Source organism: Neofelis nebulosa, chromosome 1 (assembly GCF_028018385.1).
Source record: "Neofelis nebulosa isolate mNeoNeb1 chromosome 1, mNeoNeb1.pri, whole genome shotgun sequence".
Taxonomy (NCBI): Eukaryota; Metazoa; Chordata; class Mammalia; order Carnivora; family Felidae; genus Neofelis; species Neofelis nebulosa.
In genome coordinates, this window is record NC_080782.1 from 227,820,469 (window position 1) to 227,841,213 (window position 20,745).

Consider the following 20,745-nt stretch of genomic DNA (forward strand, 5'->3'; position numbering starts at 1 on the left):
GCTCAGATGCAGAGTTGGAGAGAGCAACTCCCCCCTTGAGTGTTGTGGGAAGAATGCATATAGCCACTCCGAGGACAAAAGACCCTGCAGACACCCACAAGCCAAAGGCCCTTTATTGGCTGGCTGAACAGAGTGGCACTACCCTGGATCTAGGGCATGCGGATCTGGGGTGGTATCCTTTAAGACATTGGGGCTTAAATCCCAGCCAAGTGCCTGGGAGGTGCAGGAGACTGTAGAGCGGGACAAACCGGCCCACTTGGACCCATGTGTCATTGTGAGGATGGCCTGAACAGAATGGTTTGGGTCACCCCAACCAGGGAGGAGAGACTGGTGTCACCATTTTTCTCCCCATCACCAACAAGTTAGGGCTAGATTGGAGGCAGGACCTCCTACACCAAACTATTCCCTCTCCATATCTGGTAACTGAGTTATCAACCAGAGCAAGATTGACACTGACCAAACCAGACAGCCCCTAGTCCAGACCAGTGCAGCCATGAGTTCCAAGTCACAGGTATAAGTCCTGTGGGTTTGCATTTTCTGATTTGATTCTTGGTCAATTCTTATTATATATATTTATAAAATATATATAAAATATTTATAAAAATATTTATAATATATTTATAAATATATATAATATTTTTTATTTCTTCCTTTTCATCCTCTGGTTATTCTGGTTGTTGGTTTGTTTAAGCAGACATTTTTAATCTATTCCTTTTATACCTTTTCTGAATCTCCTTCTTTATTTTCCTCTCTCTCTGGATTAAGCTGTATAGTTTCTCTATGCAATCTTTTTTTCTTTTCTCTTCCCGTCATTTCTCTCTTTGTATGGGATAAATCTTCTTCCACCAACCCCCCTTAGAACATTTTTCAGGGTTACTTCAATGAACAAATCAAAGCACACTTGGTGGAAAGTCCAAACCACCACTATGAGTAGAGAGATAAAACAACTAGAGTCACAACAACAGAGAGCACCCAACACATTCCCAAAACACCTCCTGAAGGGCCAGGTCCTGGACAGGGTATGATCCTTTTTTAGCATAGCAGTGCTCGCAGGTGCAGGACACATAACAAGGTACTAAAATACACAAGGGACAGAAAACTAGCCAAAATGATGAAACAGAACGATTCTCCTCAAAAGACAGGAAGAAATGACAGCTACAGAATTGCTCAAAACAGATATAAACAATATATCTGATCAAGAATTTAGGATAATAGTCATAATATTAATAGCTGAGCTTGAAAAAAGCATAGAAGATAGCAGAGAATCTATTGCTCAGAGATCAAGGAACTAAGAAATAATCATGACAAATTAAGAAATGGTGTAATTGAGGTGCAAAATAAACTAGAGGCTGTGACAACAAGGATGGAAAAAGCATAGGGGAGAATAAGCAAAATAGAATATAAAATTATGGAAAAAGATGAAGCTGAAAAAAAGAGAGATGAGAAAATACTAGACCATGGGGGGAGAATTAGAGAACTATGTGATTCAATAATAATATCCATATCATAGGAGTTGTAGAAGAAGAGAAAGTGGCAGAAGGTCTACTTGAACAAATTCTAGCTGAGAACTTCCTTCATCTGGGGAAGGAAGCAGACATCCAAATCCAGGAGGCACAGAGAACTCCTTTCAGATTTAACAAGAATAGGTCTTCTCCATGGCATATCAGAGTAAAACTGGCAAAATACAAAGATAAAGAGAGAATTCTGAAAGCAGCCAGGGATAAACAGGCCTTAACCTACAAGGGTAGACACATAAGGGTAGTAGCAGACCTGTCCACTGAAACTTGGCAAGCCAGACAAGTGGCAGAAAATATTCAATGTGCTGAACAGGAAAAATATGCATCCAAGAATCCTTTATCCAGCAAGGCTGTCATTCAGAATAGAAGGAGAGATAAAGCCTTTCCCAGACAAACAAAAACTGAAGGAGTTCATGACCACTCAAGCAGCCCTGCAAGAGATCCTAAGGAGGACTGTATGAATGGAATGCTGCAAAGACTACAAAGGACCAGAGACATCACCACAGGCATGAAACCTACAGGTAACACAATGACACTAAATCCGTATCTTTCAGGAATAACTCTGAATGTAAATTCTCCAATCAGGAGACATAGGGTATCAGAGTGGATTGAAAAAAAACCCCCAAATCCGTCCATATGCTGTCTACAAGACACTCATTTTACACCTGAGGACATCTTCAGATTGAAAGTGAGGGGATGGAGAACTATCTATCACAGTACTAGAAATCAAAAGAAAGCTGGAGTAGCCATACTTATATCAGACAAACTAGATTTTAAACTAAAGGCCATAACAAGAGTTGAAGAAGGGCATTATATCATAATTATGGGGTCTCTCCATCAAGAGCTAACAATTATAAATGTTTATGCCCCCAACTTGGAAATACAAATATGTAAATCAATTCATCACAAATATAAGCAATCTTATTGATAAGAATATGGTAATTGCAGGGGACTTTAATACTCTACTTACAACAATGGACAGGTCATCTAGGCAGAAAATCAATAAAGAAACAATGGCCTTGAATGATACACTGGACCAGATTGACTTGACAGATATATTCAGAACTTTCCATCCAAAAGCAGCAGAATACACATTCTTCTAGAGTGCACATGGAACGTTCTCCAAAATAAATCACATACTGGGTCACAAAACAACCCTCAATAAATATGAAAGAATTGAGATCATACCATGCATATTTCGGATACAATGCTATGAAACTTGAGATCAACCACAAGAAAAATTTGAAAAACCTCCAAATGCATGGAGGTTAAAGAACGTCCTACTAAAGAATGAATGGATCAACCAGGAAATTAAAAAAGAAATTAAAAAATATATGGAAACAAATGAAAATGAGAACACGACAGTCCAAACCCTTTCAGGTACAGCAAAGGCAGTCCTAAGAGGAAAATACATTGCAATCCAGGCCTATTGCAAGAAATAAGAAAAATCTCAAATACAAAACCTAAACACACATGTAAAGGAACTAGAAGTAGAACAACAAAGAAAGCCCAAATCCAGCTGAAGAAGAGAAATAATAAAGATTAGAGCAGAAATAAACAATATAGAATCTGGAAAAACAGTAGAATAGATCGATGAATCTAAGAGCTGGTTTTCTGAAAAGGAAAAAAAAATTGATAAACCCCTAGCAAGACTTCTCAAGAAAAGAGAACCCAAATAGATAAAATCACAAATGAAAGAGGAGAGATCACAACCAACACCACAGAAATACAAACAATTATTAGAGAATACTATGAAAAATTATATGCCAACAAACTGGAAAGCCTTGAAGAAATGGACAAATTCCTAAACACCCACACACTACCAAAACTCAAATGGGAAGAAATAGAAAATTTGAACAGACCCATAACCAGTGAAGAAATTGAAAGAGTTATCAAAAATCTCCCAACAAATAAGAGTCCTGGGCCAGATGGCTTCCCAGGGTAATTCTACCAGACATTTAAAGCAGAGTTAATACTTATCCTTCTCAAGCTGTTCCAAAAAATAGAAATGGAAGGAAAGCTTCCAAACTTTCACACTCATCCTGTCACAGTGCATAGAAGAAGGGTAGATGACAGAATTTTAGCTTGAATCTGTCTCACAGAAGGTTATTTTCCTAGTCTGAGAATATATGGTGGAAATAAAACATTTAGTAACTGAAAGACTCGCATACTCGTCCCATGACCCACATGGGAAGGGCCATTTGGCCATTTTGGGAGCCCTTTTTGGCCTATGCAAGAGCAACAGGGCTCTTAGAGAATAGCCTCATACAGATTTCACCAAAGATAATCAGGTCATGATGACAGTTGTGGTATCTTTACTAGAGCATATCAACAAAGTCCTATCTCATGGTATGAAGATATTGACTTAGAAAAGCCTTCCTCCATCCAACTCCCATCTTTTCCTAGGAAAGATAATCTGATAATTTTGAAAAATTTGCCATCCTGTGGCAAGGATAAGAGTAAATCTTTAATGCTTTTCCTCAAGGTTATATCAGTGTCCCTGCTTTCCATCATAATATAATCTAGAAGTACTTTGGTCCCTACAATATTCCATAAAGCATTACATAAAACTGTAACATTGATGACAGTTAACTAACTGATCCTGGTGAGCAAGAAATAACAAGTGTTCTAGTTACGTTACTTAGTACGATGCATGGGAGGACATACTGAGTATTATTTGTCTATGAACTGTGTAAGGGGCAAGGTTATAACTGGCAGACCCAATGGTTTTGGAAAAGTTTATGATCAACATACATGATACGTGGAATCTTTGGCAAATTTCAATGAAAAAGTAGTAACATATACCCCAAAGTTTTGGAATAAAGTCATGCCTTCTTTCACTTACAAATATTCTCTACTTGAAAGGCTTGCTGCTGAGCCTTAGTAAGAACTAAACACCTGACTCTATGACACGCAGCACAGACTGCCCATCCTGAACAAGGTGTTCTATAATCTATTGAATCACAAAATTGGGCATGCACAGCAGAATTCCATTGTAAAATGGAAACAATATATTTAAGACTGAATCCTAGAAGATTCAGAAATCACTAGGAAACTTCACAAGCAGCTAGCTCAGACTCCTATAATACCTATTTGTACTGCTTTTTCACCAATTCCTCAGAATATCTATACCACCTCATTGGAAGCTCCATTTTAAAAAGATGGAAAAAGAATGGGCCTACTTAGCAATGGATTTGCTAGCACTACTCAAATGCAAGAACTACTCAAAAGTAAATGATACAATATTACAGCCCTCAAATGGTACCTCTGAAAGATATTAATGAAGGAAGTATTTCCTATGGGAAGAACTCCAGGATCCAACATCTGGTTGTACACTTTGTGTGGAAGCAAACATAGTCTGAGGTACAGACCAATCCTGTTTCAGGGTCAGAGACTTGGAAAGCACAAGATTAAAAAATTGGTGATAAAAGTTATGTAGTATATCCTTCTAACTGCATGCAGAGTATGAAGTTCCTATGTTCACTGCAAAGGAGATTGTCTATTATGATGAGAAGATGATCTATATCATGAATCATGCTATGGAAGCTTCTTTTCCTCAATGAGTTCGTGTATAAAGAGCTTTGGTAGCAGGGATTGGATTATGCAACAATTATGCAACAATATGTTGAGCCATATTACACTTTCTCTCCTCAAAGCTGATTTGGCTACTACTGCTGCTGAGTGCCCAATCTTCTAAGAAACAGGCTAATGCTGAGTAACTACCTCTGGGGGGAATGGTTGATCACCTAGTGGCAGTTTGATTATAATGGCTCAGTTCTATTATACTACAAACAGCAATTTACCCTCCCAGGAATATACAGATATTTTAAGCCAGATTTCCCTTCCTTACCAGCAGGACTTACAGAATATCTTATCCATCCATTGCTAAGTTACTCCACACAACAATCGCCTCTGAATAAAGACACAGAGTGAAGGAGGTGAGACAATGGACTCATGCTCATTGGATTCACTAATCTTAACCACAAGTCCCATCTCCCAGAAGGAAATGACTCACTGAACAATAGATACCTTTTGAAGACTCAATCATGTAACAAATTGAAAAATAAAAGTCATTGAGGTTAGTGCTATCCTAGAAAATGCAATATATACCTTAGACCAATAGCCTATATATGTGTCAACTCCCCACAGCCACTGGTCTGGGAACCAAGGAGTAAACCAATATTTTCTTCTTTTCCCATGGACTTGAATCTGTGGTTTGGAGGTCCTGGCCCAGGAAGAACTGTGAAAATATATTCATGCATCTGTTAAACTGGATGCTTTAGTCATTTGGGGCTTTTCATGCCTCTGTAAGTTGTCTTCCAAACAGCAAAGAAAGGGATCAATGCACTGGTTGGGTTAACTGATCCCAATCGCAAATAAGAAATTGTGTTAAGGAAGAAAAAAAAAAAGACAATCTCTGAAACACAGGAAATTTGTTGCAATATCCCTTAATACTCACTTGACCAATGATCACCGTCAATGAAAGACTGGCCAACACAATGAATATAGGATCACCAAACATTTAAATCCAGCATAATTGAAGGTTTGGGACACATTAGATTAAGAATTCCACCTGGCCAAGGTGTTGACAGACAGTAAGGGGAACGTGGTGATGGAAGAAGTAGAAGTCTCAACTTAAGCCTCATAAATAGTTACAGAAGCAGGTCTAAAACAACTTTCTGCTCTCTAACCACTTGATTTTTCCTCCCTTTCTTTCCCTGATAATTTATGGGAAGAATGGTGATTAGCATTTCAGATTTCAGGTTGGAATATACTAGAGTATATCTAAACTCGCATTACCTTGCAAAGTTAGTATAATAAATAGCACTTTGTCCCCTGCATCTACATAGCTCCTACCAGGCATTCTTTCTACATCTACTGTCCATCTCTCTCCTTTCAGGTCTTGCTGTAGTAATGGTTCCTGTGCTTAAAATCCCTGGGGTATTACCCAGTCCTCAGTGATTTCCCTAGCCTGTCCATATCCCTATAATGGTCATTAACTCTCAACACCATAGTCCCCATCTATTTTTTTTATCATGATCCAGAATAATAAAGGATACATGTTTTTAGATCTGCAGTCACATGAGTTTTTAAATACTTTTTAATACTTCATTCTGAATTAGAATTACCCACCTGGTGCTGGCAGAGCTGGGCAAATATGGGTCTCTCCCATAAGGACAGGGACCTTGCTATATAGCACAGAGCAGACCTGCATTAAGTGTCCTGCACTTGACCAAGAATGTCAACTCTCTGGACACCTCACCACGTGGAAAAATTAGGTCAGAAATGTGGAGGGTCTCCCATAATATGCAGAGTATACCAAGAAATCCTATAAACCAGTGATAAAAAGAGAACATAGAATAGAAACTTTACTAAGGATTTGAAAAAGCAGTTCACAGAAGAGGAAACTAAAATGTCAATTATAGAATTCCTAGCCCAAATGGACATTCAATATTCCATTTATTTATATGAGATGACATTTTTAATTAGTTAGTTTTCTATTTGGTGTCATACTGAATATTTTGTCATTGATGAAAGTGATCAGAGATAACCTAGAAGTCAGTTCCAAACTTTAACTCTTCTATAATAACTTAAACTTTTGTCTTAGCTCAGGACTGCCATTCACCTAATTCAGACTATAATCCTGCCTTACTAATAGGGCTTGCCCCATGCCAAGCAATTCTCTAAGCGATTCACATGTGACAACTAATTTCACTTTCATAACAATCCTGTGAAGTACGTAGTATTATTTTTCCCACTGACAAATGAGCAAACTGTGTGTCCGAGATCAATTGGGATTTAAACTAAGATAATAGGTCCCATGGTCCACGGTCTTACTATATTATACTGCCTCTAATTTGCAACTTGTCCCTGGCTTGAGCAGCGGTCTATTTTAATCCTTGCTCTCCACATGATTTGAATAGAGCATAAACACTACCTCCTTCAAGTACAAGGAAAAACTCAAAGTTGCTGATGGAAAATGTAAACTGTGGTCTGATCCAGTGTGAATACCATGAAGAAAAACAGCAGGTATTAGATTAATATATTTAATTGCAAAACTACAGAAACAATCATTTAGAGCCAACATTCCCCTCCCTCTTCGAGTTTCCCCAGGATTGGGGAAAGATTTAGAAAGACTTAATGGCAACGGGAGGGGCAACTGCGGGCTAGAAATACAGCTCAGATCCAGCTACCTATTTAAGGAGGCAGAAATTTCGGCCTGCACGGGACTTCCTAGGGAGAGAAGTACTGCAGACCAAGGAAGGCACACTCACACTTCACACCAAATGCTGCTGAACATGTAAAAGAATTTTAGCAGTAAACCAGTGTGAGAACCAAGCCAACCGACCCAATCAAAGGAGGGCCAGGGAGAGGAGGAGCACAGTGAGTGAAGCTTTAAAGATTCTTGCAGGAGCAAGTGTCTGACTGACAGGCACACTCAGGGTGGTTACAGCAGAGAATTTATTTCCTAGCATGCAAGTCCCCGCTCCTGATTCCTCATTGGCTGAGAACTACAGAGGTTACAGCCTTACCCTGGCGTGGCCGCTGCCCGTGTAAGGCAAAAAGTAGTCTGACTGGAACAAATGTACGTTCCTTCAGGGGACTGCGGAGGCTTCAGTTCTTTGGCGCATGCTCATTGCAAAGCTTGGGAACCGAAGCCCTTGAAACCGAGAGGGGAAGATCCAGGAACTGACGTGTCTAAGGGTTTGGGACGCCATTGTGGGTGGGGGAGGGGTTTTATACATTTTCCGATAGGTTGTAAACAAATAGTCAATCAGACACACAGCTTTTATTTGGTACTTCTGAAAATGAATCATCTCTCTTCTCACACTACGGCCACAGGAATGAAGTGTTTCTCTTCTGGACGAAAGGTGATTATACCTTAAGTACAAAAAGTCAAAGGTCCTAAATGTTAGTACTTCACTTAAAAATCACTTTTTCTCTATCTTTAAAATATTTACAAGGTCTATAAAATTGGCAAAAGAGGGAGAAATTATCGAAAGATGAAAAATACAAAATGTAGACTATAACTACTTTTTAAAGCTATGTGGGACAATTTTCTTGTAAAGATAGAAAAATCTTGCAGTAAAATATAAATTCCATAAGGGCCTTATATATCTTATTTATCATTTCCATCCTTCTGTCTTCGCTGCCTAGAACACTGCCTTGCATAAGGAGATGCTCAATAAGTATTTGTTGCATAATTTAATTAACTAATTAACAAACAAATGAGCTAGTGTTGGCAGACCAAGTTCCACAAAATATTTCTATTTCTTTTTTAAACATAAACCCTATCCATTTTGGGTTTAAATTATCAGGATAATGTGAATGAAGATAGTAATTTGATCCTAATGATCAGTCTGTTCTCAGCTGATTAAAATGTTTTCAGAGATGCCAGACTTCTGGTTTTTTGTTCTTTTTTAATTTTTTTTTAACGTTTAGTTATTTTTGAGATAGAGACAGAGCATGAATGGGGGAGGGTTAGAGAGAGAGAGGGAGACACAGAATCTGAAACAGGCTCCAGGCTCTGAGCTGTCAGCACAGAGCCTGACCCGAAACTCCAACTCAGGAGCCACGAGATCATGACCTGAGCCGAAGTCGGACGCTTAACCGACTGAGCCACCCAGGCGCCCCTTTTGTTCTTTGTTTTTGGCAAGAGTTTCATTTTTTTTGCTTCCATGTATATACCTTCTTTTTGCCTCATCATTCTTGGGCTTATTTTAGTTTAAACCTAAGAATTTCACCGATAGAACTCTCCTTCCATTTCTCTCTTTCTCTCTCTCTCTTTCATCACCTACTAATTAACGAGAACTGGGCTCTCAGTCATTTCAGAGAAAAAATAATAATCAGTCCAATCATAAATGCATGTCTTTATTTGTTGAAATCTCTGGTTTCTCCTGCCAGGGCAAAAACTCTACTCTACTAAATGCCTCTTTCAGCTTACCCTGTTCAGAGAGAGGGAGAGGGAGAGGGAGAGGGAGAGGGAGAGGGAGAGGGAGAGGGAGAGGGAGAGAGAGAGAGAGAGAGAGAGAGAGAAAGCTTTTAAAAGCCTTTGAGCACCTAAGAAGGCATCCATCTAAATGAGAAACAGAGGGCATTCAGAGCACTCATTGAAAACACTTGAGAGTTAGCACATAAATACATCTAAAACTGTCTTCTCTAAACCCTACAGCCACAGATTCAAAGTGTATACCAATATATCAAAGCTGTATGCTAGTGCTTGTTTGTAGTTTTATAATAAACAGTGAGTTGACTGTTCTCCCTATCAGTGGTGTCTTGGCAAGCCAAAAGTAAGCACATCAGTTAAGGACTCATTCATTTTTGTTAATGCTGCTTCTTTTTAATTTTTTTAATGTTATTTTTTTAAGAGAGAGAAAGAGACAGTGTGAGCAGAGGAGGGGCAGAGAGAGAGGGAGACACAGAAGCCGAAGCAGCCTCCAGGCTCTGAGTTGTCAGCACAAAGCCTGACACGGGGCTGGAACTCGCAGACTGTGAGACCATGACCTGAGCCACAGTCGGAAGCTTAACTGACTGCCCCATTAATGCTGTTTCTGATGATAGTAATGAGTTAATGGGGTCATTATAACTGGGATAGTAGCTGGAAAAGAGCAGCACTCAAAGAATGGGGACTCTCTCTTACTCCTTTCCTTTTCCCACTTAAATATAACTAAAATCTCCTGCTTAAATATTTTTAATAAATTATATATGGTTGAAGTTGAAAATCAATGTTCTGGATCCTTTTGATTTTCTTTTTGGCTTCCAGGGGCAGATTTTACTACTATAGCTAAATTAACATAGGCTGGTTAAATGTTACCTGGATATTAAGACAATGATACTAATTAATTATACTGTTCGAATGGGAAAGGGCAAAGGATATTAATTTGTCATCATTCCTTTCCAGCTAATATGCATTAAACTTAAATTTACACTAACACTCCAACATCTACTAGCACAGCACTGTCTTCAGCCAAATTTGTCTATTTATTTTCCTTCAAATTCTCCATACCTTTTATTAGATCTCTGTCTTGAATGATTTGAAACCTGACAGCTGTCTATCTTCCACAAAAAAATGCATGGAGACCTGAGGCATAGTTTCCAGTCTCCAGTATATAATTAACAACCGTCCTCTACGTCTTCTACAGACTGTATATTTCACTATTTTAAAAAAGATTTTTAGGCACTCTGTTATCTGTATGATTATTGTGAGAGTGTTTGTTCTTTTGATTCTTTCACTAATTAACCAGTGTTTATAAGCCTCTTGAAAGATTGAATAAGTTTTAACTACTGGTCTGCTTTCCTTAACATGGGCATTAGGCCAAAGGTTAGGTAGGACTGTAAAGAGGATATGTGGAGTGTAGAAATTGGGTAGAAGAAGCTACTTGAATGATCCCAACATTCCTTAATAAGATACTATAAGACATTTTTGTAAAACTGAGCTCATGTCTCCATTTTTTGACCTTGATGTCTGTTCACAAGATGTCTAAATCATCATACTCCAAGCCCTATTTCCCTGAAGTAAAACACTACTATGTAACATCTGGAGGAAGACTTGGAAAAACATGATACAAAACGAAAATTCCACCAGGGAATATGCTGAAGAACTTTAGAAGTTGCTGTGCACTTCAAAGTCTCCTCCTGTTTCTTACAGTTTGTATCTTAGAGACTGTCTGCTTATAAGCATACCATGCACAAAGGCTTTCAGTGAATTTTCTTCTCAAGGATATCAGTTTCAATTAAATGTCCATTAAACAGAAATCCTGCCAGTTTACTGTTTTCTTCCTCCCTTTTCAAGAGAGTGATTGTGGTAAAATCGTAGATTAGAACAGATGTTCCTTAAGCAGAATCCTAGGCTAGCACTTATTTTTAACCTTTATACTTAGAAAATAGTTTCAGATACAAATTGCCATATAGAAGCAAAGTCTAGATACAAATTCTTGATGAGTTATTGCCATAAGTGGCCCCACACAGGTAAATTACTTAAAATTCTTGAAGTTTATTTCCAGAATAATAAAGCTAGTGAGTTTGGAGAAATAGGTTACAGGTCTTGCTTTTTCCATTCTTACAATTACCCTCAACTGCAGAATTAAAAACAAAACAAAACAAGAGAATATGTAATATTGTTATGTGATGAAAAGAATCTACAATGAAATAGAAAAAGAAAACAAAATTCTTTTCAGGAGAAACCTTGTATTTATTTAGAAGGAAGATTTCTAAGCCAAAATAATAAGCCAGTTGTGATGGAAAGGATTGTCTGCCTCAACAAAAGGCAGTGGGGAAGTTACTCCATATAGGAAATGGTAAAGGATCTGAGGTTCTGAAGAAAAAACTTGTGAGGACAGACACAGACTTGCCAAAATGAAGATAATGAAAAACACCAGTGGTGGTGTGATGGGAGTAACAGTTTGGAGAAAATACAAATACTTAATGAAGGAGAGTTTCTGGTATGGGGTAAGTGTCACCTATGACCTACATGGACTGAACCTTTTATTTTTATTTATTTTTATTTTTAAGTTTTATTTTATTTTACTTGAGAGAGACAGAGACAGTGTGAGTGGGGGAGGGGCAGAGAGAGAGAGAGAGAGAGAGAGAGAGAGAGAGAGAATCCCAAGCAGGCTCCATGTTTAGCATAGAATATGACAGGAGGCTCAATCCCACAACCCTGGGATCATGACCTCAGCTGAAATCAAGAGTGGGATGCCCAACCAAATGAGACACCAAGGTGCCCCAAAGAGGACAGCTTTAAAATCAAAGCTACTACTGTAGTTAATGGCCTTGCGGTGTTTGTGCTCCTGTTATTGATGTTCTCTTTCTTTATGTGCACACGTGCATACACACACACACACACACACACACACAACTCAGAATGTCTTTTTTTCATTTTTTTACCTTTTCCTTCTTTTAAAAATGAAAAAGATCCTGACTAAAATATGGAGGTTAATAATATAATCCAAGGCAAACATATTTTTTGTATGAAAAACTGAAATAACTAAGGTAGTGTGCATATATTTCAATTATCTAGTTTGTTCTCAAATTTTATTTTATCCTGCAGAGAAAGGAAGAAAAAAATACATAAAGACACTTGTAGAATCTTTAGAGCACTGATCTCATCTCTTCTTTATTTCCTGGAGAAATTCTGGCATTAGAAGTGGCTTATTTTTCTGCATTAATTGCTTATTTATAATGTGTCGACAAGTCTCTTCTTACACTTAACATGGGAAAAATACAAAATAAGCACTGTGCAAAATATTTGGCAAATAAAGCAAAGAAGCTATTTTGTTGTGTTTTTTTTTCTAGTTTTTCAGATAAGAACCGAATGGAAATCACATGTTTACACTAATAGTTGTTAGAACTTCAAGGTGAATAAAGATCTACAAAAGTGAAAATTCACAAATAAATCTATTGGATTTTACATTCATTTAAGAAAACTACTAAACTAAAGAAGTTTTTAACTTCTTTAATGATATAACAAAAAATAAAAATAAAAAACCCACCATCTTTAAACATAGCTTTATGAAAATATAAAGTCAAAGGAAATAGCAAATACATTTCCTGATAGACTTACAATAGATATCAATGAATAGAAAAGATGGACCATATCTGACTAAATCCTTTTAGTTGAAATAAATGTAAAATCAGTTAAAAAGAAAGAAAAATTATTGAAAATTATGGGATATCTGCTTCATTAGCAAATGTATCATTCTTGGGAGTTTTAATTGTTGATACTTCTATTAAGAGACAATTATGTACCACGATATTAAACAAACAACAAAAAGACCAGTGAGATCTTCAGGAACAGTGAAAGAATACAATGCATAAAACAAACAAACAAAAAATTATCATCCTGCTCTATGTTGCTCTGACCAGTGTGTAATTCTCCCTCATGCTAAGACGTCTATAGGCAAATGAGAATACACTGAAAGACTAGAAAATAGGTGGTATGGGAAACTATATCACATGAAGAAAAGTTGAAGGGACTGAACAGAGAGCCTGGGAAAGAGAAATTCAGGCAAATGCGAAGAAAAACAGACAGTAACTTTCTCTAAGTGTTAAAAACATTGTTTTTTGGAAGAAAAGTCCCATTTGTTCTGACTGTCTCCAACAAGGACATCTAGGCTCCATATAGAGAAAAATGTTCTAAAAGTCAAAACTGTATCATTATGGGATGGGTTGCCATAGTAGGTCTCTTTCGCTCACAAGTGGGAAAACAAACAAACAAAAAAAAAAGTAAGAAAAAAGGGGGACTTATTGACCACACACTCAAGAAATGTTTGAGCATACCACATTCAGAGGTTCAAGCAGTGTCATGATGCTCTCCATTTCCAAGCTTTCATCTCTTTTTTGTTTGGTTTCTTTCTTAAGTGAGTTCTTGAAACAGAAGAACCAAGAGAGCCGCTGGAAGAACCAGCCTTGTCAGGACTTGAATTACAGAGAGAAGAAAGCAGACCTCTTTCTCCCATCTTCCATTTGTGAGTTATAAGAGCGTACAGCGGGTCCGCTTGGCTCCCAAAGTAGTTACTTCTTAGACCAATCACTATAGACAATAGGGGATGGATGCTGTGCAAGACCTACCCTGGGTCACATGCCTGTCCATAAAATCACGGCAACCACGACTGACATCAGCAGAATCACTCTAAGTAGAAGAGAGACCCTAGGTAGCTGTGCAGGCAAAAGCAAACAGGCAAAAAAATGGAATCAAACCAAACTGAACCAAACTGAACTAAACCAAAATAAAATAAAATGCACCACAGCTACTTGGGAAGGTAATGAATTTCTCATCACCGAATATGTTGGAGCAAAAGTTAAATAACCAGGTGTCAGTGATAAAAAGCCATCCTACCCCTTGTCAACTGTGGAATCCTGAGCAAGTCATCCCTCGTTTCCTCATTCAGTCGACAAATAATAATTTAGCACATACAACGCAGTAGGCTATGCAGACCAGACACAGCGGTGTACAAGACAGATGAGGCACCTACCCTGGAGGGGCTTACAGTCTGTGGTCTCTCATCTGTAAAAGAGATTATATTTGTCACATAATATTGGTGTGTTTAAAAGACAAGATGTGCGTGGAAAATAACAATTATAAAATAATGTATGAATGTAAGATACTAAAGAACATAAGTAAAATAACTAATATTTGTACTGGAAAAGGTGGAAGGGAGTTAAAAGCAAACTTCATGTCAAAAGGAATTTTATCTACACATGCCACATACAGACTTCCAACTCCGCTGTACAGCCTGTGATCTAATCCAAAATGATTTCATCCTTAAAGATCAAGGGGGGAAAAAAGCCTCATAGTGATTTCTCAGCCTAGGAGATAAAATGAGAGATTTAAGGAACAGATCATCCCATGGGCCATAAACATTGTGACACTGCTTATGGGACAGGAATCTGGGTGAGGTCCATAGCAGGCTTGACCCCAGGGCTCTATCCTAGTCAGCCCCCCCAAAGGGCAACTTCTCAGAGTAGCAAGAATGCCTCAGTAGACCCAGCCTTCTAGGACGCTTAATGGCACTGGCCTGCTAAGCTAAAACTTAAAGGACATGAAACCACCTTGAGAAGGGTGGGCAGCCCCATCAACAAATTCAGTTTAAATGAGAGAAACAATAGCTCAACCAGCAATGTGTCATCAGTGCCCAGGCACAGCGACAGACACAATTGTGTTAATGCTGCCATTAGTAGAACACATTCTAATCCTAACTTACACCTCTTTGGGGAAGCTCTTCATGTGAGTCATGGCCACTTCATCTTTCTAAGCTTCAACTTCCTAATCTGAAGGTGAAATAAGAGTGTAAACTCACTAATAAATTTTTTAAGAGACAAATACATTTACAGGATAAATAATGGAATATTGCCTCCCTGCTACTAATTCTTAAAGGTGGCCTGATATACAATTTTATCGCCTTAAGTCAGTGCCAATTTTCTCCATTGAAATCTGTTCAATGAAGACAATCTAAGATGTAGGAACCTATGGGACGCAAATATTTTTTATTCATTTCGAACTTTAAAAAGCGGTCAGATGATGTTTTTTGAGGAGTGGGGAGTGAGGTTAGTGGGCAATGTGAAAAAATAAAGTTGCTCACTGCTGTCTTAGATTTTATCCTGGCTATATCACTCATGTTCTTTCCCACATCTATACGCGATTGGTGACAGCCCCTGATGTAGGATAGGAAGTAGTAGGATTAGGAGAAACCTCTGACTCAGACAGTACTTACTACAGCCTAACTTCCAAACCATCTGAGTGGAAAGGTCTGTGTGGACTAGGATTAGATTCTGCCCACATAGGACCCTTTCTGTCTTTAAATCAGCCATTAAAAACCAAACGTGGAATTTCCTTCTAGCTCCGAAATATTAATGTCATATCTTCACCACAAAAATAAACCAAAAATAATCTAGAGAAATTTCATTACATCTAGTTAGACAAAGAGGGTATAGAAAACTTTCGTCTAGCTGATTCAAAATGAAAAGTCTAGAAGCAATTGCCAAAACATCTACCTCAAAGGGGACATTTAAATTGAACGACGAACTCCATCTTTAGATAATGACCAAGGCTTTGGTATTGAATTACCAATTAAATGACAGCGCCTTTTATTTTTCCATTTTCAAAGATAAAATAGGCTTTTGGGTTAAAAAGTTCTTTTCAGATGTTAAGTGTTCTATGGGTACTATTGGCCAATGAAGTGGAAGGCAAACTTTTAGGTTTTTTATTCGTAATTTTATTTATTCCCAACTTTCCATTATTGCATGCTTCAGTCATTTGGCAATGAAAGGATTGGAGGTCTTATCAAAGGTCTGCTTCCCTATTTGTATTAATCTCCAATATACAATTCTTCCCTATTTGTATTAATCTCCAATATAACAATTTTTTCTGATGAGAAGGATAAAGAGGTGTGTGTGTGTGAGTGTGTTTGTGTAGCTTTCATTTTATTCTGAGGACACCAAAGTGGTAGGCTATCTTTTGATCTTCTGCTGGTCTTTGCAGCTCAGATATTTCTAATAAGTGACCCTGCTTCTTTTTTGACTGAGACGGTCTATCTTACCTCTCATGGCTGTGTTTACCAACATTTCTCCCCACATAGTACACGTGAGGCACACAAGGCTGCTTCTGGCTAAAGGTGATCAGCTGCAAAGGAGCTCTTCTCAGGGAGACTGTTGCCAGAACAGATCATCAGCAACTTTGAGTTTAGAAACTCAATTGTTGAGCAACTCCCTTCAAAGAGCTGAAGCACAGACTTTGCCAACAATTCTGCTAACAAGACCACCAAATATTTGCTATCTCACTTTACAGGCTTGCATTCTCTTTCTCATTTAAAATACATTAATTGTCAATACATTTGGAATGAAGTTCTATATGATTTAGTGTCATCTTCCACATATACAGGTTACTTGAACCAGGTGGGTCCCTCCCCACATACCGGCAGATCTCTCTCTGGCTGCACTGTCTCTGGTAGTGTTCCACAGTACATATTTTTGCTGCATTATTCTACAGTCAGAGGGGGCTTTAGTAAACAAGCAGGCAGCTCACAAGTAAAGTATCTTACAGATTCACAAAATCCCTTGCAAAATTCAAGGACTTAGGCTTCAAAAGGAAAAGGTAAAATTAGGCAATTTTGATCAAAGAAACAGCATTTCAATGTCAATGACATATAGGGATGGGCATATTTGTAACAGGAAAGAATTCGTGTTTGCTAAACGTGACTGTCCTCTACCTAGTGTATCAGGAGAGCTGTTCTTCCGGAAGGAGCACTGGGAGCAGAGGCCACCACCAGAGGTGGGGAGGTGAGGATGGGGCATTTCTTCAGCAGTACTATAGCTGACTCTCACAGGAAAGTTTTCATTCTTTTTTTAAGTTTTGGTTTGCATGCAACAGTGATTTCAGAGGGCTTAAGGGGAAGAACAGGGAGTAAGCCGATCAATGAGCCTGCTTATTCCTTGCTTGCTTTTACTGCTTCTAGCACTGGGAGTGATGGACTTAGTAAGTCTGAATTTAGTATACAGAAAGATCTGTTCTTAAAGCATGCTAGTTAATCAGAATCTTTTGAGAGAAATATTCTTTTCACACTGCTGAAGGAAAAACATGAAACCTACAACAATGAGGATGTGCTTTCCGATGGGTTGTGTTCACTTACTGTCTCACTCTCTTAGTCTCAAATTCTAAAGACATAAAACTCAAAAATTTAATTGATTTTACTTATAAGTCATATCACACTGTTTTGGCTCATTTTTTAAAAGAGAAATCGACCGTTAAATCACACTTTTCAAAGTTGATTCTTACAGTGTAAATGTTTGTGAAAGTTCTCTGTTGAAGTTTTCTTTTTTCTTTCTTTCTTTTGCTTTGTTTTTTGTTTGCTTTTTAAGTGACTTTTACCATCAGTTGGTTTCACTGTTTCCCTGAGGGAAATGATGTCCTTATATTTTAAAGATGCTAATCAAAAGCTTGGAATCTTCTCTCTTGTTTTTTTCCAGCTGAATGCTTCCAGAAATAGATTACAATACATTTTCCATTTGTTTTCAAATTAGACTACTGCTCTAATTAAAAAAACCATGACCACAATTATAAAAATTTGACCAAAAAGATATATAAACATTAAAATGCTAATGATAAGGACTTATGCCTTGTAGAACTTGAAAAACAAAAATTCCATTATACACATAAACACAGAGTTGGAGAGAAATAGAATTGAAATAAATAGCTTCTGTCATTATTTATGGGGAAATTATTTGAAAATCTCATCAGAAATTATTTACCTAAGAGTTTATTTGAAATACACATAACTGGAGACAAAAACAGTTCTCATCCTAGTTCTTTGAAACTGCCAACTTTCAAAGAGAAAATTCTGATGGTTTTCTTCAGGTGTGACAATATATTCAATTGTTTACTATAATTCAGACAAAACCCAATTCACCTGACAATCTGCAAAGCCAACATTTTTATGTATATTCAGCAAAGTTTATGTACAATTACTCAATAATTAGCAAATTTCTCCTTTGCATCGCATCTGCACATATGTGTGCAATGTATACATATGGATACAAGCAGAATGAAAGCCATCTTTGTGTATTTATAAAATTCCTTTTTAGTGAATCCAAGTTTAATAAAATGTCATCTGCAGCAAAACATTTGGAAGAAGCCATATAAAAATCGAAGGGTTTTATTTTCTCAGGTGCTTTCACTTGGCAAGAAAAAGAGTTCTTTCTAAATGTTCAGAGACATAGAGGAGTGAAGAAGCGCTCAAGTAAGCTCCAACCTCTGATAATATCATCCTGAAATGTAACTCTCCTGAAAATGATGCTAATATAATTGCCAAAGGCTGGCTGAACTCAGAATGAACAGTTGCTTAGCATATTAACATTCTTATTTTCTAAGGTTAAAATACGAAAACATAAAAATAATGTGAAATGTACAGGATGCAGGCGCCTGGGTGGCTCAGTTGGTTAAGAATCTGACTTCAGTTCAGGTCATGATCTCATAGTTTGTGGGTTCAAGCCCCACATAGGGCTCTGTACTGATAGCTCAGAGTCTGGGACCTGCTTCTGATTCTGGGTCTCCCTCTCTCTCTGTCTGCCCCCCCCCCCCCCACTCACACTCTGTCTCTCTCTCTCTCAAAAATAAACATTAAAAAAAAAACAACAAAAAGGAGATGTACAGGATGGACTTTATTGGGTTGAAGTTTCTGGAGAATACTATGGCATTCTTGCCAAATTTCAACTCCTTGGTGAACCACTTGCGTTTCCTCATTTTTATTATTGCCTTGGTTTTCAGGGGTTTTTTTTTTTGCCCCAGATAATACTGGGTGCTTCTTAATATTTTTAGATTGTCCATTCTGTCTCATAATAATTCTCCAGCTAGTCTAATCATTATCAGCTACCATTAAGATTGTGATTCACGTACAATTACATCTTGAAAAGTCTGTTCCTTTTGCCTATTTAGGGGCATGATTTAAAATTTACAATACCTCATCAGTTCCCCTATTAGAGTATCAGATTTCACCCACCTGTCCCCTTCCCCTCCCTGCCAAAATCACTGCAGCTAATGTAGTATGTAAAAGAGAACATTTGTCATTTCTAGCCATACTTGGCTTTCTCAGAAATGTCCTTTCATTGCACAGACATTTCCTTTACTAAAATGACCAGCTCATTGCAGCTAAACACACCCATATGGCCTGCCCCAAAGGCTGCCTTAATAAACTGGCCAAATAAAACACTGAGAATGTCTATAGAGGAAGAATACTAATGAGTACTTTTTAGAAAATGACTAGAATGTGGTTTTATTGAAAATTAAAGTGCTAAAAAGAGAGAGAGATACAGAGAGAAACTATGTTTAGGCATGGGTGGCCAAGTTTCCATAGAGACACTTATTTACCTCATTAATCCATTCTTTCCTTTCATAGTAACTTTTATCTGGATCATATTACCACTTAAAATAAAGACTGTATTTCTGTCTGTCTTTCAGGTAGATATGGCATGTGACTATGTTCTGGCTAAGGGGATGTCTGCAGCTTGAAGTGGAGGGACATGTCATAACCCTCCCCCTTCGTCCCCCCTGCTATCTGAAAAGCGGATGTGGAAAGGAGCCATGGAAAACCAGAAGGGTGAGAACAACACCATAGACCTAGTGTAGCTGCATGATGAAATTTCCTGGGTCTCTGGCAACTGAAGGAATTGCTCTCCTCCAACTTTTACATGACAGGGAAATGAAACACTACTTTGTTTAAGATACTGTTATTTTGGGTCGATAGTATAAGCAGTCGAAGCTATGTGCTAATTCTTCCCATGAACAGCCAGTTTTCATAAGCCAGGCTTCAGATGTCTGTAAGTCACACACACACAGTCCTGATAACCTTATGTTTTTATTGTTCTAAGGAATGACTTAAACTTTTTGCTAAACCATCTGGACCTTAATGTTGAAATCTCTAAAATCGTTGCTCCCGTGCTACCTACTGGGTTCTATTCCTGGTATACACAAGGAATAAGGGGTGGAAATGGGCCTGGGGGAGAGGCTAGGTGCTGGACCACCGTCGGTAACGTAATGTAAAATCAGGATTAGACATTTTACCACATTTTATGAGGAATAAAATTTATGGTTTCTTGAATGATGCAGGGCTCATTCTCCTGCTATTTAGCCCTTTCTATGTATAAAGAACTATCAGAAACCAAATATCAACTGTACACACCTGAGAAATTTTTCTAACTTTTCCTTTTTTCTTATTTTCTAACTATGTATTTCTCC

The 20,745-nt window shown here is 37.9% G+C and overlaps 1 long non-coding RNA gene across 1 annotated transcript; it reads left to right on the forward strand.

The window, feature by feature from the left end:
* Nucleotides 1-8,225: 8,225 nt before the first annotated feature.
* On the forward strand, nt 8,226-20,502 carry LOC131486898 (uncharacterized). The gene is made up of 3 exons (XR_009249515.1): nt 8,226-8,389; nt 13,878-13,984; nt 19,969-20,502. It is a non-coding gene; the product is annotated as an uncharacterized LOC131486898 (long non-coding RNA).
* Nucleotides 20,503-20,745: the final 243 nt, after the last annotated feature.